Source organism: Zootoca vivipara, chromosome 13 (assembly GCF_963506605.1).
Source record: "Zootoca vivipara chromosome 13, rZooViv1.1, whole genome shotgun sequence".
In the NCBI taxonomy this organism is placed as follows: Eukaryota; Metazoa; Chordata; class Lepidosauria; order Squamata; family Lacertidae; genus Zootoca; species Zootoca vivipara.
Genome location: NC_083288.1, coordinates 41,165,958 through 41,179,703, shown reverse-complemented (window position 1 = coordinate 41,179,703; position 13,746 = coordinate 41,165,958). Strand labels below are relative to the sequence as shown.

The 13,746-nt window shown below is 46.3% G+C and overlaps 1 non-coding gene across 1 annotated transcript; it reads left to right on the top strand.

Moving 5' to 3' along the window:
* The first annotated feature begins 6,024 nt into the window (after positions 1 to 6,024).
* TRNAP-AGG (transfer RNA proline (anticodon AGG)) lies at positions 6,025 to 6,096 on the top strand. The gene has a single exon. It is a non-coding gene; the product is annotated as a tRNA-Pro (tRNA).
* Positions 6,097 to 13,746: the final 7,650 nt, after the last annotated feature.

The window sequence follows — 13,746 nt, the reverse complement described above, 5'->3', positions numbered from 1 at the left end:
ATACAGTGGTACTATTACTTCCCTTGATCTAGATGCTATACTCCTATTGATGCAGCCCAGAATTGCATTGGCTTTTTTAGCTGCTGCATCACACTGCTGACTCATGTCAAGTTTGTGGTCAACCAAAACTCCTAGATCCTTTTCACATGTACTGCTCTCAAGCCAGGTGTCTCCCATCCTGTATTTGTGCCTTTCATTTTTTTTGCCCAAGTGTAGTACTTTACATTTCTCCTTGTTAAAATTCATCTTGTTTGCTTTGGCCCAGTTGTCTAATCTGTTAAGGTCATTCTGAAGTGTGATCCTGTCCTCTGGGGTGTTAGCCACCCCTCCCAACTTGGTGTCATCTGCAAACTTGCTCAGGATTCCCTCAAGCCCATCATCCAAGTCATTGATAAAGATGTTGAACAAGACTGGGCCCAAGACAGAACCCTGTGGCACCCCACTAGTCACTACTCTCCAGGATGAGGAGGAGCCATTGATGAGCACCCTTTGGGTTCGGTCAGTAATCCAGCTACAAATCCACTGAATGGTAGCATTGTCTAGCCCACATTTTACCAGCTTCTTTACAAGAATATCATGGGGCACCTTGTCAAAGGCCTTGCTGAAATCAAGATAGGCTACATCCACAGCGTTCCCTTCATCTACCAGGCTTGTAATTCTGTCAAAAAATGAGATCAGATTAGTCTGACATGACTTATTTTTCAGGAACCCATGCTGACTTTTAGTGATCACAGAGTTTCTTTCTAGGTGCTCACAGACTGTTTGCTTAATGATCTGCTCTAGAATCTTTCCTGGTATTGATGTCAGGCTGACTGGGCGGTAATTGTTTGGGTCCTCTCTTTTCCCCTTTTTGAAAATAGGGACAACATTTGCCCTCCTCCAGTCTGCTGGAACTTCGCCTGTTCTCCAGGAATTTTCAAAGATTATTGCCAGTGGTTCTGAAATCACCTCTGCCAGTTCTTTTAATACTCTTGGATGTAGTTCATCTGGCCCTGGAGACTTGAATACATCTAAACTAGCCAAGTATTCTTGTACTACCTCCTTACTTATTCTGGGCTGTGTTTCCCCTGCTGAATCATCTGCTCCATATTCTTCAGGTCGGGCGTTGTTTTCTTTCTTGGAGAAGACTGAGGCAAAGAAGGCATTGAGGAGTTCTGCCCTTTCTCTGTCCCCTGTTTGCATTTCACCATCTTCTCCTCTGAGTGACCCCACTGTTTCCTTGTTTTTCCTTTTGCTACGGACATACCCATAAAAGCCCTTTTTGTTGCTTTTAACCTCTCTGGCGAGCCTGAGTTCATTCTGTGCTTTAGCTTTTCTGACTTTGTCTCTACACGTGCTGGCTATATGTTTGAATTCCTCTCTGGAGATTTCCCCCCTTTTCCATTTTTTGTACATATCCCTTTTAAATCTTAACTCAGTCAAAAGTTCTTTAGATAGCCAGCCTGGCTTCTTTAGGCACCTTCCATGTTTCCGTCTCATTGGTATTGCCTGAAGTTGTGCTTTTAATATCTCCCTTTTAACAAACTCCCAACCATCATGAACTCCCTTCCCTTTTAGTATTACTGTCCATGGGATTTCACCCAGCGTTTCCCTAAGTTTTCTGAAGTCGGCTTTCTTAAAGTCTAGAATTTGGACCTTAGTATGCTTGGTTGCTCCTTTCCGCTGGATAATAAACTCCAGAAGAGCATGGTCACTCCCACCTAATGATCCTGCCACTTCTACCCCACTAACCAAGTCATCACTATTGGTTAGGACCAGATCTAAAATGGCTGATCCTCTTGTTGCTTCTCCCACTTTCTGGACAATGAAGTTGTCTGCAAGGCCAGTGAGGAATCTGTTCGACCTTATGCTCTTGGCTGAGTTTGACATCCAACAAATATCAGGATAGTTGAAATCCCCCATTACTACTATCTCACTTCCTTTGGAATGCTTGGCCATCTGTTCCAGGAAGGCATCATCTGTGTCCTCAGTTTGGCTTGGGGATCTATAGTAAACTCCCACAATGAGATCACTGTTGTTTTTCTCTCCCTTAATTTTGACCCAGATACTCTCAATTTGGCTTTGAAGTTTTAAATCCTGGATCTCTTCACAGGTATACATATCCCTAACATATAAAGCTACTCCTCCTCCTTTCCTGTTTGGTCTATTTCTCTTAAATAGATTGTATCCCTCTATTACTACATTCCAGTCATGAGACTCATCCCACCAGGTTTCAGTGATGCCTATTATGTCATATTTAGTTTGCTGTACCAAGAGCTCAAGTTCATCTTGTTTATTTCCCATGCTCTGTGCATTAGTATACAGACATTGAAGACCGTTGATCATTCCCCCATGTCTCTTATTTAATCATTCTATGATTCTATGATTCTATGATTCTATGATTTGGAATAATATTATTTGGAATAATATTTGGAATATTATTATTATTATTATTATTATTATTATTATTATTATTATTATTAAATCCGCTAGCTTTGGCTCAGCCAGCTGGATCCCAGTTCAGCCAGGATATGCGTAGCTGTGTGCCAGGAACCTCTTGGCTCAGCTGGAGGTCCACCGGATCATCTCATCCTGGTAGATCTTAGTTTTCTACGTTTTCTCCCTAGATTTATTCCCCTCTGCTTCATGGTCAATATGAGATCTCCTCCTCTCCATGTCTGTGAGGCTCAGGAGAGGTGGGGGAAAAGATCATAGAGTTGGAAGGGGCCACGAGGGTCATCTAGTTCAACCCCACATGGGACTTTAACCCACAACCCTGAGATTAAGAGCCTCATGCTCTAGCCTTAACACATCAGAATTTGAAAGTTCCATTTCTTCCCCACCCACAAACCTCACAGCTATGAAACTATGGCAGTTTTGCCCTCAACAAATTTATCTGTTTTATTGGACGCACAACTGGTAGGCAATTGAAAACATTCTTAAGTTTTGTGGGTGACAAGTGTATTGGATAGAGCACTGGTGTCAAACACAAGGCCCGGGGGCCTAATCCGGCCCGCCAGACCTCGTCATGTGGCCCGCGTAGCCGCCGCCGACAATTACAGCTGTCAGTAGTTCTGGAGCCTGCAATTGGCCGAGGGTCAAAACCGGGGGCGGGGCTGCAGGCGGAGGCCGGGGCGCTGGAGCCGCGCTGACGGCCTTGGCCAGGGAATTTCAATTTTGAATGAGGCTAAGGGAGGCGGTGGCACAGCGGCCAGACGGGGAAGTGAGATGCAGGAGGAGGAGGAGGAAGCCCGCCGAGGAGGTAGGAAAGCCCTACAGGCGCTGCCGGCAAAGTTGGTGCCGGGACGGAGCAGCGCTGGAATTTTTTTTGGCGGGCTTTGCTGTTGTCTCCGAGAGCGAGTGAGGCGGCACTGGGGAGCCGCCGCCCGCCGCTTCCCTTCCTCTCCTCGGCTGCATCCGGGAGGTGGGCGAGCAAGCGGGCGAAAGGGACGTGGAGTGAGCCTGAGGGGGAAGTAGGTGAAGCGCAACAGCCGCTCTCTTGATGGAGCCGGGTTTCTCTTTCCTCTTCCCCCGTTTTCTCCTCATAGACACTCGGGAGGGTGCCTGGCTTTTGCTCTGCCCCCCACCCCCGAGCCGCCCTTTGGCTTCTCAGTTCCGGCGGAGCTGCTCCCCGGGGGGCGGCCGGGAGGGAGGCGGCGACGACGGAACGGGTTCCTGCACTTCCCGCTCTGCCGCCGCCTCTTCTCAGCCCCTCGTGATGTAGGGCTCCAGATGGAGTCGCCTCGCGGTTTGAGTAGGTGGAAGGGGAATTTTTTATGGGGGGGAGGTTTTCAAGCCTCCTCTGCCTGCAGTCCCGGTAGGGAGAGGCGGCGGCGAAGATGACAACAGCGCGGGTGGGGGGAAGAGCAGCTCTGAGGCGAAGATGCACGTCCGCTGGGGCTGCCGCCGCCTTCCTCCTCGGGAAATCCGCTGCCCTCCCTCAGCGCGAGGGGAAGGGACTCTGGCGCTGAGGAGGGAGGATACAAAAGCAAAGCAGGGAGTTGGCGCTGCACCACATGTTCCTGCCCCTCTCCAAAGCATGGGGTGGGTTGCAGCGTGTGGCATCCTGCCTAGCGGGGTTTGGGTGTGCGCAGGGCGGGAGAGGGAAGCCCTCTTTCCATCTGCAGGTTTTTAATCCCAGCAGTGGCTTTCTCCTTCCTGCCGAAGGTTTAGTTGAGCCCCCCCCCCCCGGAAGCCGTCAATCCCCACCTTTTGTTCAAATTTCCCTCGTTTACATCCCCTCCCACACACGCGCCACGACGCAGGAATGTGATCCGCGTGGGGGCGGGAATGAGCTTACATTATTACAAAAAACAGTAATAATTGAATGCAGTGACAATAATTTATGATAATAAAGAGTGGACACATAGTCCTACAGACACAACCGGCCCTTTGAGGGTGACCAAACTGCTGATGCGGCCCCCGATGAATTTGAGTTTGACACCCCTGGGATAGAGGATTATAAATGTTGAGTGACAAAGTGTAACATTGAATCTTGAAATAAAATAAAATACAATATTAAGAATAAAAAAAGGTAAAAGCCCATTCAGTCCAGCATGCTGTTTCTCAAAGTGGCCAACCAAGTGCCCATGGGGAGCCTGAAAGCAAGACCTGAGCAGTAGCGCTCTCCTCAATTGCAATTCCCAGCAGCTACAGGAGAAACCCGGAAAATTAGAATGTCGTCGAAAAGTGCATTTATTTCAGTAACGCAACTTAAAAGGTGAAACCAATATATGAGATAGATGCATGACATGCAAAGCAAGATATGTCAGGCCGTTATTTGTTGTAATCGTAATTATTTGTCGTTAGGCGGGTCAATTATGAATGGAATGTAATCAATGAAATGTAATAGCAATGTTGGGACGTTGGTGGCGTTGTGGGTTAAGCCACAGAGCCTAGGGCAGGCATCCCCAAACTGCGGCCCTCCAGATGTTTTGGCCTACAACTCCCATGATTATTAGCTAACAGGACCAGTGCTCAGGGATGATGATAATTGTAGTCCAAAACATATTGAGGGCCAAAGTTTGGGGATGCCTGGCCTAGGGCCTGCCGATCAGAAGGTTGGAGGTTCGAATCCCTGCTACGGGGTGAGCTCCCATTGCTCAGTCCCAGCTCCTGCCAACCTAGCAGTTTGAAAGCACGTCAAAGTGCAAGTAGATAAATAGGGGCCGCTACAGCGGGATGGTAAACAGTGTTTCCGTGTGCTGCTCTGGTTCGCCAGAAGCTGCTTTGTCATGCTGGCCACATGACCTGGGCCAATAACACGAGATGAGCACCGAAACCCCAGAGTTGGTCACGACTGGACCTAATGGTCAGGGGTCCCCTTACCTTTACCTTTTAATAGCAATGTTTATTTTTGTATTATTGTAACTATTTGTTTTATTACTGTGGAATTTCCAAAAGAAAGCATTTGTAAAAATTAAAAGAAAAATTAAAAGTTGTATTACTGAAATAAATGCACTTTTCGACGATATTCTAATTTTCCGAGTTTCACCTGTAGATTTCCAGGGCATTCAATCTCTGATCCTGGTGCAAATCCTGTCTCTGCACCAGCATGCTAGGGGGAAACACCACCTGTTGGATTTCAGCCAGTTTACTGCACAGATCTCTCCAGGGAGTCCCTTCACAAGCAAAGGGTAGCTACTCTTTTTTGAAAAGGCACAAGGTGGGGTTGGTGGAGACTTTGGTCAAATGTAGCTATACTGGTGTCTTTTCCTAGTTTAAGAAAATAAGATGAAATAAAGATGAACTATATAAAGGTAAAGGGACCCCTGACCATTAGGTCCAGTCACGGACGACTCTCGAGTTGCGGCACTCATCTCGCTTTATAGTCTACACTTTTTATACAGTACAACGTATTTGAAAACAATTCAACAATTACTGTACTGTATTCCGAATGCAGAAAGTAACAGTCCTGTACCGCTAGATGGCGCTGATCAGTCATAGAAGCCAATAAGATGCTCAATGTCCTACAATTCCACGTGGCACACAGTGACAGAAGTTGGTATAGAAGATAAACTTTGTACGAGCCCTATCATCACAGCTGGCTCGTTGGTCTAGGGGTATGATTCTCGCTTAGGGTGCGAGAGGTCCCGGGTTCAAATCCCGGACGAGCCCTATATTTATTGCAATACTAAACGATGAGTGAACTTTCATATAGTGTCGGGTTTTATCTCTTTTCTCCTAAAAAGAAAGTTGCGAACTATAAAAATTTCCTTGAAAAACAAAGATTGATCCTGGGCAAAAAAATTCCGTGGTCTGTATTCTGAATATCTGTACTGTAATTCTGTAACATTTTCCTGGTGGCAAGTCCCATTGCACATCTAAATAGATGTGTCTAGGACTGCACTTGAATGCTGTTTTCAGAATATCATGGGTGGAACAAATGAATGAATATTAACAGCATTAATAAAAATAAAATAAAATGTTCCTGACTTCAACTGTTATTAAAAATCCCCACCTGAATTCTGACCGTCCACCAACTTGCTTTTCAGTTCTTAAACACAGCACCAAAGTGTGTGAAAAATAATAAAACAAGAATGCCGCAGAGCATGTGCAGAGTGTTTTCCTACCCAACCCTGTCAAACACATCAAGGATGAAAAGAAAGGGTTTGCAGATCGGAAGTTATGGCCTCTTTTAAAAAATAAATAAACGGAGAATTATGCACATATTGCAACTCTCAACCAATCCTCCATTTCTTAAAAGTGCTATTAAAATCGGCACCCATACATTATGGCATTAATTTAGAACCATGCATCTTCTTAAAAACACACACACACACACACACACACACACACACACACACACACACACACACAAACCACTGGGCATTTATTTTATTTCCTTAAAAACCTTATTTTCAGACTTTCCATATTTATCAGGCTTTAAAGAAAAAGTAACAACAAATACATGATTAATCTTCTTCAAGCTTCTCCTTTCCTCCACATCAGTTATGCAGTGGGGGGAACAGACCCTTTTCTAAATATTTTTTTTTAAAAGAATGAGCTTTCTGTGGGCTATTCATACACTGATTATTATTATTATTATTAGCTGACTCCAGACATGCTTTTGTGGTGGAAGTGGAGAAGGTTGATCCTCTTGGAGGTGTGGTACTGTGAGAGTGAGGGTTTAACTCGGGGCTCAGTGGTGTTTGGGCTCCCCCCCCCCCCGATAGAATCATGGAATTGCAGAGTTGGAAGGGACCACAAGGGCCATCCAGTCCAACCCCCTGCCAAGTAAGAAACACCATCAAAGCATTCTTGACATATGCCTGTCAAGCCTCTGCTTAAAGACCTCCAAAGAAGGAGACTCCACCACACTCCTTGGTAGCAAATTCAACTGCCAAACAGCTCTTACTGTCAGGAAGCTCTTCCTAATGTTTAGGTGGAATCTACTTTCTTGTAGTTTGAATCCATTGTTCCGTGTCCGCTTCTCTGGAGCAGCAGAAAACAACCTTTCTCCCTCCTCTATATGACATCTATATATATATAAATGTAAATATCTTGAAATTGTTGGCCGCTATCTTCTCCGTAACTGCTTGACCGATCGTCCTGAAATTTTGACACAACGATCCAGGCCACTCCCCGGGGGTTGCTGGGGACAAGAAAACCTCAAATCACACACCTGGGCAGGTGTAGACCTGGTTTTCCACCAAGTCAAACAGCGCCCTCAAGTGGAATTCCTCCCACAGTACACCCCCTCCCTTCCTGTGAAATCTAAGCCACACCCACAAACCAAATGACATCATCAACCAAGCAACTTAAACCACCAAGGCGGCCATTATCAGACCACTAGGCCTTTGTTTTATGTAGGCCCCTGCTGCAAAACCCCACTAGGCCCGGGGGGTAGATAACCCACAGCAACGCACTTGGGGGCACAGCAAGGGGTTTTTACTTTACAATTTAGCACCACTACCCCCCCCCCAAAAAAACACCCACAAGACAAAAATAAATACCATCCTTCAAAACGTCATGAGATACGCTGGTCATGGAGGAGGGGGGAACAAACTGAATAGATCATGGATCGGGACACGTGGGGGCAGTCACAGGGATTAGACACAACAACGCGTCACACCCACAAACCCCGCCTCCGCCACGAGATCCTGTAAAACAGGAGGCCTTGCAACCACCAAAAAGGCCATTACACCCCAAGCCCAAAGCCTCTCCCGGCGGCTGCATTAATAAACGCCTGGCAGCATTAGGCAGTCGTCCATCATTTATCCTAACACGCACTTGGGGGCACAGGGAGGGGTTTTCACTTTATAATTTAGTGGGCGTTGTGTCACATGCGAGGCTCCGGCGGCCATTTTAGGTAAGGGCAGTCATGCCCCTTTTAACCTAGGCTTTACCATGTTTCTCTGAAAATAAGACACTGTCTTATATTTATTTTCCCTTAAAAACCCCCACATTGGCTTATTTTCAGGGGATGTCTTATTTATTACGCGTCCAGCCTTGCCTCTTCCTTGGGGCCCTCCAGAACTGCGCCTATCACTATGTATTATTTTCGGGGTATGGCTTATATTGCACAAATGCTTAGAAATCCTGCTATGGCTTATTTTATATTTTATGGGTATGTCTTATTTTAGGAGAAACAACTGATTGTAAGCCTCTGTGTCTTTTTATATATATATAAAAACACAACCATGCACTTTCTCTCCCCAGTTTAAGTCCTCATATATTTGCAGTGGCCACTTCCTGGGTTTTTTTATGGAACTGAACAACTTGGGTGCTTCAGAACGAGCCTTCTGTTGCCAGGCCCTTGCAGGGCCAGACAGAGGCCCGGCCCAGGTAGATAAGATAATGTGTCCCTGTTTTTAACCCTTTTGTTACTTTTTTCATTTTACTGATTGTGAATATGGAGACCGAGGCCCCCTCTAGATTCGGAGGCCCGCGCCAAGTGGCCCATATGACCCCCCTCCTTCTGCCTGGGCCTGTCTGTTGTTACAGGGCTATGGGGCTTCGCTATTTGACCCCCCCCCTCAGAATTTTTTAAGTAGTTCTCTGCGTCCCAGGGCACATCATCACCCCCCATCCTTAATCTAAATATATGTAAATGTTCAGGATGCATGCGCAGGGGCCAATGTATGGAGATACGGGGGGGAGGGCACAACAGAGGGCTCAGACAAAAGTAAATACTGGGAAATTGAACCCAGAAACTGACATTTCCTTCTCCAAGGGTGGGGGCCAATGTAGGAAGACACCGGGGGTAGGGGCCAACACTCCCCAGGGACAACAGAGGGCTCAGACAGAAGTGCATGCTGGGAAATAAAACCCAGAACCTAACAGTTCCTTCTCCAAGGGTGGGGGGCAAGGTATGGAGATACATGGGGGAGGGGCCAACACTCCCCAGGGACAACAGAGGAAAGGGTATCCTACCGAAACACAGGGATGAGCCGGGGTGGAGGGAGGAGGGGCAGGATACGTCATGGATCGGGACGGGTGGGGTGGGGATCACAGGAAAGAACCACAGCAACGCGTGGCCGGGTCAGCTAGTATTCTTATAAAACTGCAGGTTATTACAATAATCCTGCTAATGTTTTTATCTGTCTACAATTTATCTGCAAATATTCAATAAGCCATTTCCATTCTTTTATAAAGAGTTTGCTATCTTGATTTCTTATTCTTCCGGTAAGTTTCGCCATTTCTGCATATTCCATAGGTTTTTGTATCCATTCTTCCTTTCCTGTGACTTCTGCTTCTTTCCAAAAAAGTACCATTTTTGCTGCTGTGGTAGCATATATAAATAAAATTCTATACAATTTAGGTAGTTCTGTCCCTATAATTTCCAAAAGGAAAGCTTCTAGGTTTTTTTTTAAATAAAAGTTATTTTGAACAACTTTCTGTATATAATGGAAATGAAATGATAAATGAAATGACATACTGTTTTTTCACGCAAGAGCACAGCGACCATTTGGGGCGCTGTGATTTCATGTGATTTTGCGGAGAGATCTTGTCCTGAAAGGAAACTTTTTGGGGTGACGCGATCTTGCACGGTGCCCCCAAACAAGCATTTTCAGATGCCGAGCTCATGTGCGAGAGCACGCCCCCCCTCCCAAGTGCGTCTTTTGGGCTCTGTGATCTCACCCGGGTCACATGACTCGTGCGGGAGCACAGCTGGGAAGACATGCCTCCTGGTTTTGGGACTCAACATGTTGGAGGGTATGGGATGGGGAGCCTGTGGCCCTCCAGCTGTTGTTGAACTTCCCATTAGCCCCAACCAGTGTGAGCCGATGGCCAGGAATGATGGGAATTGTAGTCTAGCAGCATCCAATTTCCATTGGCTGTGTTCCTGCTCCTTACCAACAGCCTGAAATTAGCCAGGTGACGCTTTAAGCATCACTTTATTTCAGGCCAAGGAAAGCTTCCTAGGTTACATTTCCAGGCTGCAAGGCCTAGGATTTTTTTATTTTTTTATGTCAGCTATCCTGTTTGAAAGGCAACCAACTAGAAATTGTTGCAAGGATGTCTTTCTGCAGCTCAGGGGATTTGCACGCTAATCTCGTAAACATGGGGCCATGTGTTCAAACCGCACTGGGGGCTGCGGTGTTGTCACTGTTGCGCTGCGATTGGCTTTTGCTGTGGGAGACTGCCATGGTTTCCTGGGGAGACTTTCTCCGCCCCTCCTCTGTCCACCAGCTGAACAATTCAATTGTTCCTCAGCCCTGCCATTAGCCCAATTACAGATCCTGTGGGACGGAGAGGTGGGAGAGGGCAGAACCGCAGTGGCAGAGTTGGCGAGGGAGTTTCCCACAATGCCATCTGCTTGCGCCACAGTCTCTGCAGCTAAGCAACTGGCCCGCAGTTGTGGGTAATATCTGCTGAGCATTTGCAGCTTGCTTGCCCAGGCCTGCCCATTCAATTACCGGCCCCTGGGCTTTATTTAGCTCCTTTGCCGCAGGTGGACGGAGAAATGTCGCTGTTTTCGTCTTGCCAGCCAGGCTAGACAAACCGTCAGTTCAGTGAACTCATTAACCCGGACTTTGTGTTAATGAGAAAGGAATTTGAGCAAAACTTCCTTGGTTCTGTCTGTGGCTCAAGCCGTGTGAAAGGGCATCATCTATGCCAGGCAGAGGCAACCTTCGGCCCTCCAGATGTTTTGTAGGCCAAAACATCTGGAGGGCCGAAGGTTGCCTATCCCTGATCTATGCTGACACACATGGCTCTGATCAAAATTACTCAGTCATGGGCGTTGAACATTTCCCCCACAAATAAAACCAATAAAAGTGTTTTAAAATGTCTGCTCATGGCTTGCATTTGGGCTTGCGGTGCATTCCTGGAAATATAAATAAAAACTAAAATGAAAAGACGTACTGTTTGCAGCCGCCAGAAGGTCCACACCATACATTTAAAGGGCAACTGGCGCACATTTAAAGCACACGACTTCCCCTAAAGAACCCTGGGAACTGTAGTTTTCCCCCTCACAAGTTTTAGTTCCCAGCATCCTTAACAAACTACAGTTCCCAGGATTATTTGGGTGAAAATAATGTGCTTTAAGTGTATTGCATTGATCTGCTCTGAGCCACAAACATGAGGGATTATTAGACACATTGAAATAAATGGATAAAAAAGTCCATTATTTCCAATGAGTCTACTGTGGATGTGGCTAACATCGGACTTTTGAAATTCACATTTCAGTTCCATGATTGAATCAGGCTGAAATTTAGCTGTGTTGCGCGAGCAGAACTTTAAGGCTGAACAAGCATCTGAACCAGGGGCAGGGCAGGGGGGGAGGAGGGAGGTTTTTACAGACAATTTAAAACAAAATAAAGTAAAACAGCTTTTCTCTTTTGTTTTTGCGCCGTTGTCATGCTAGCATCATCCAGCCCCAGGTGCAGTCCAGCTCATATCCAGGTAACAGGTGACAGCAGGAGCAGCTACAATTGCTGCACACCGTCTTAATTGTCTGTAATAATAGTCATTTCCTCTCCCCAGAGAGCCGTGGGAACTGGAGCTCAGTGAGAAATTCGAGGCTAACAGAGAAATTCTCACCACCTTTGCCAGGCTACGAAGATTCCCAGGATTCCTTGGGAGTGGGGAGGCCAGATAGCTAAACTGCTGTAATACAAATGAAATTAAATGAAACAAAATGCAATCCTGCAGTAAAGCTGACCGAACTCTCTAGTGTAGAGCGGGTTGCAGGGAACCTTTAGCCCGCCAGTTGTTCCTGAACTACAACTCCCATCAACCCCAGCAAACATACCCAATGGCCAAGGATGATGGGAGTCATAGTACAGCAACATCCGGAAGGCCGAAAATTCTCCACACTGGCAGCTCACTGAGTGACCTTGGGCTAACCACCACCTCTCAGTCTAACCTAACTCTTAGGGATATTGTGAGGATAAAACTGGGAGGGACAGAAGCGTGTGCACCCCACCTTGAGTTCCCTGCTGGTGGGATATAAATGGAACAAAGAAATGATTTTTTACAAATGTGCCATAACTGGCTGAACCAACTGTAAAAAAAAGTACTGAACAAGCAAGACTGGGTGGGTGAGATGGAAGCACTGCGTTTTAACCACCTAGAAAGGTTTTTTGCCAAACAAGGGCAAAATTGGCTTCATTATATATTTTCAGGCACCAGGTGAAAACGTCCCTCTTCAGGCAGGGCTGATCAATACTCCACAGTCTTTTAAATGTGTCTGTGGGAAGGGGGGGCAGTTATTGTTCTGCTTTTTTGTTCTAATTATTTACTTGTTTTTATCCTCGGCCAATAACATGAGATGAGCGCCACGACCCCAGAGTCGGTCACAACTGGACCTAATGGTCAGGGGTCCCTTTACCTTTACCTTTCTATCCTGTATTTTATTCTGTGAACACCCCTGAGATCTTATGATGAAGGGTGGTATAATAATAATAATAATAATAATAATAATAATAATAATAATAATAATAATAATATCGGAACAAATCAGCCTGGCCTGTTCTTGTGCTTTTAACTGCAGCTTAGAAATCAGCAGCTGAGGGCATGTTGTGAAAATATTCTCACTAGTTATTGCTGGCACATATCAAGCCTTTAAACCAGAAGGGGGCACTGTGGCAGTCCATATGTTATGGCAGTGTTTCCCAACCTTGTGCCTCCAGCTGTTTTCGGACTACAATTCCCATCATTCCTGACCACTGGTCTTGCTAGCTAGGGATGATGGGAGTTGTAGTCCCAAAACATCTGGAGGCACAAGGTTGGGAAACACTGTGTTATGGTACTACAACCCTTATCACCCTTGTCCCTATTGACCAGGCACCCCCAAACTCGGCCCTCCAGATGTTTTGGGACTACAATTCCCATCATCCCTGACCACTGGTCCTGTTAGCTAGGGATGATGGGAGTTGTAGTCCCAAAACATCTGGAGGGCTGAGTTTGGGGATGCCTGCTATTGACCATGCTGGCAGAGTATAGTGGACCCTCGGGTTGCGAACGTGATCCGTATGGGAGGCACGTTCGCAACCTGCGTCTGCGCACGCACAGGTCGCGATTTAGCGCTTCTGCGCATGCGTGCATGCCGAAAAGACGCAACCTGAAGCGGCTGTAACCCAAGGTATGACTCTATCTATCTATCTATCTATCTATCTATCTATCTATCTATCTATCTATCTATTCTCGATAGACAGATTGCACTGTCTGCCAATTAGTTTCTGGGCCCAATTCAAAATGCTGGTTTTTGCCTATGAAGCCTTAAAATGCTCAGGACTGCAATACCTCAGGGAGTGCCTCTCCCCATAGGAACTGATCTTGATCCTGTGATGATCCTCTGAGACCCTTATTTGTGTTCCC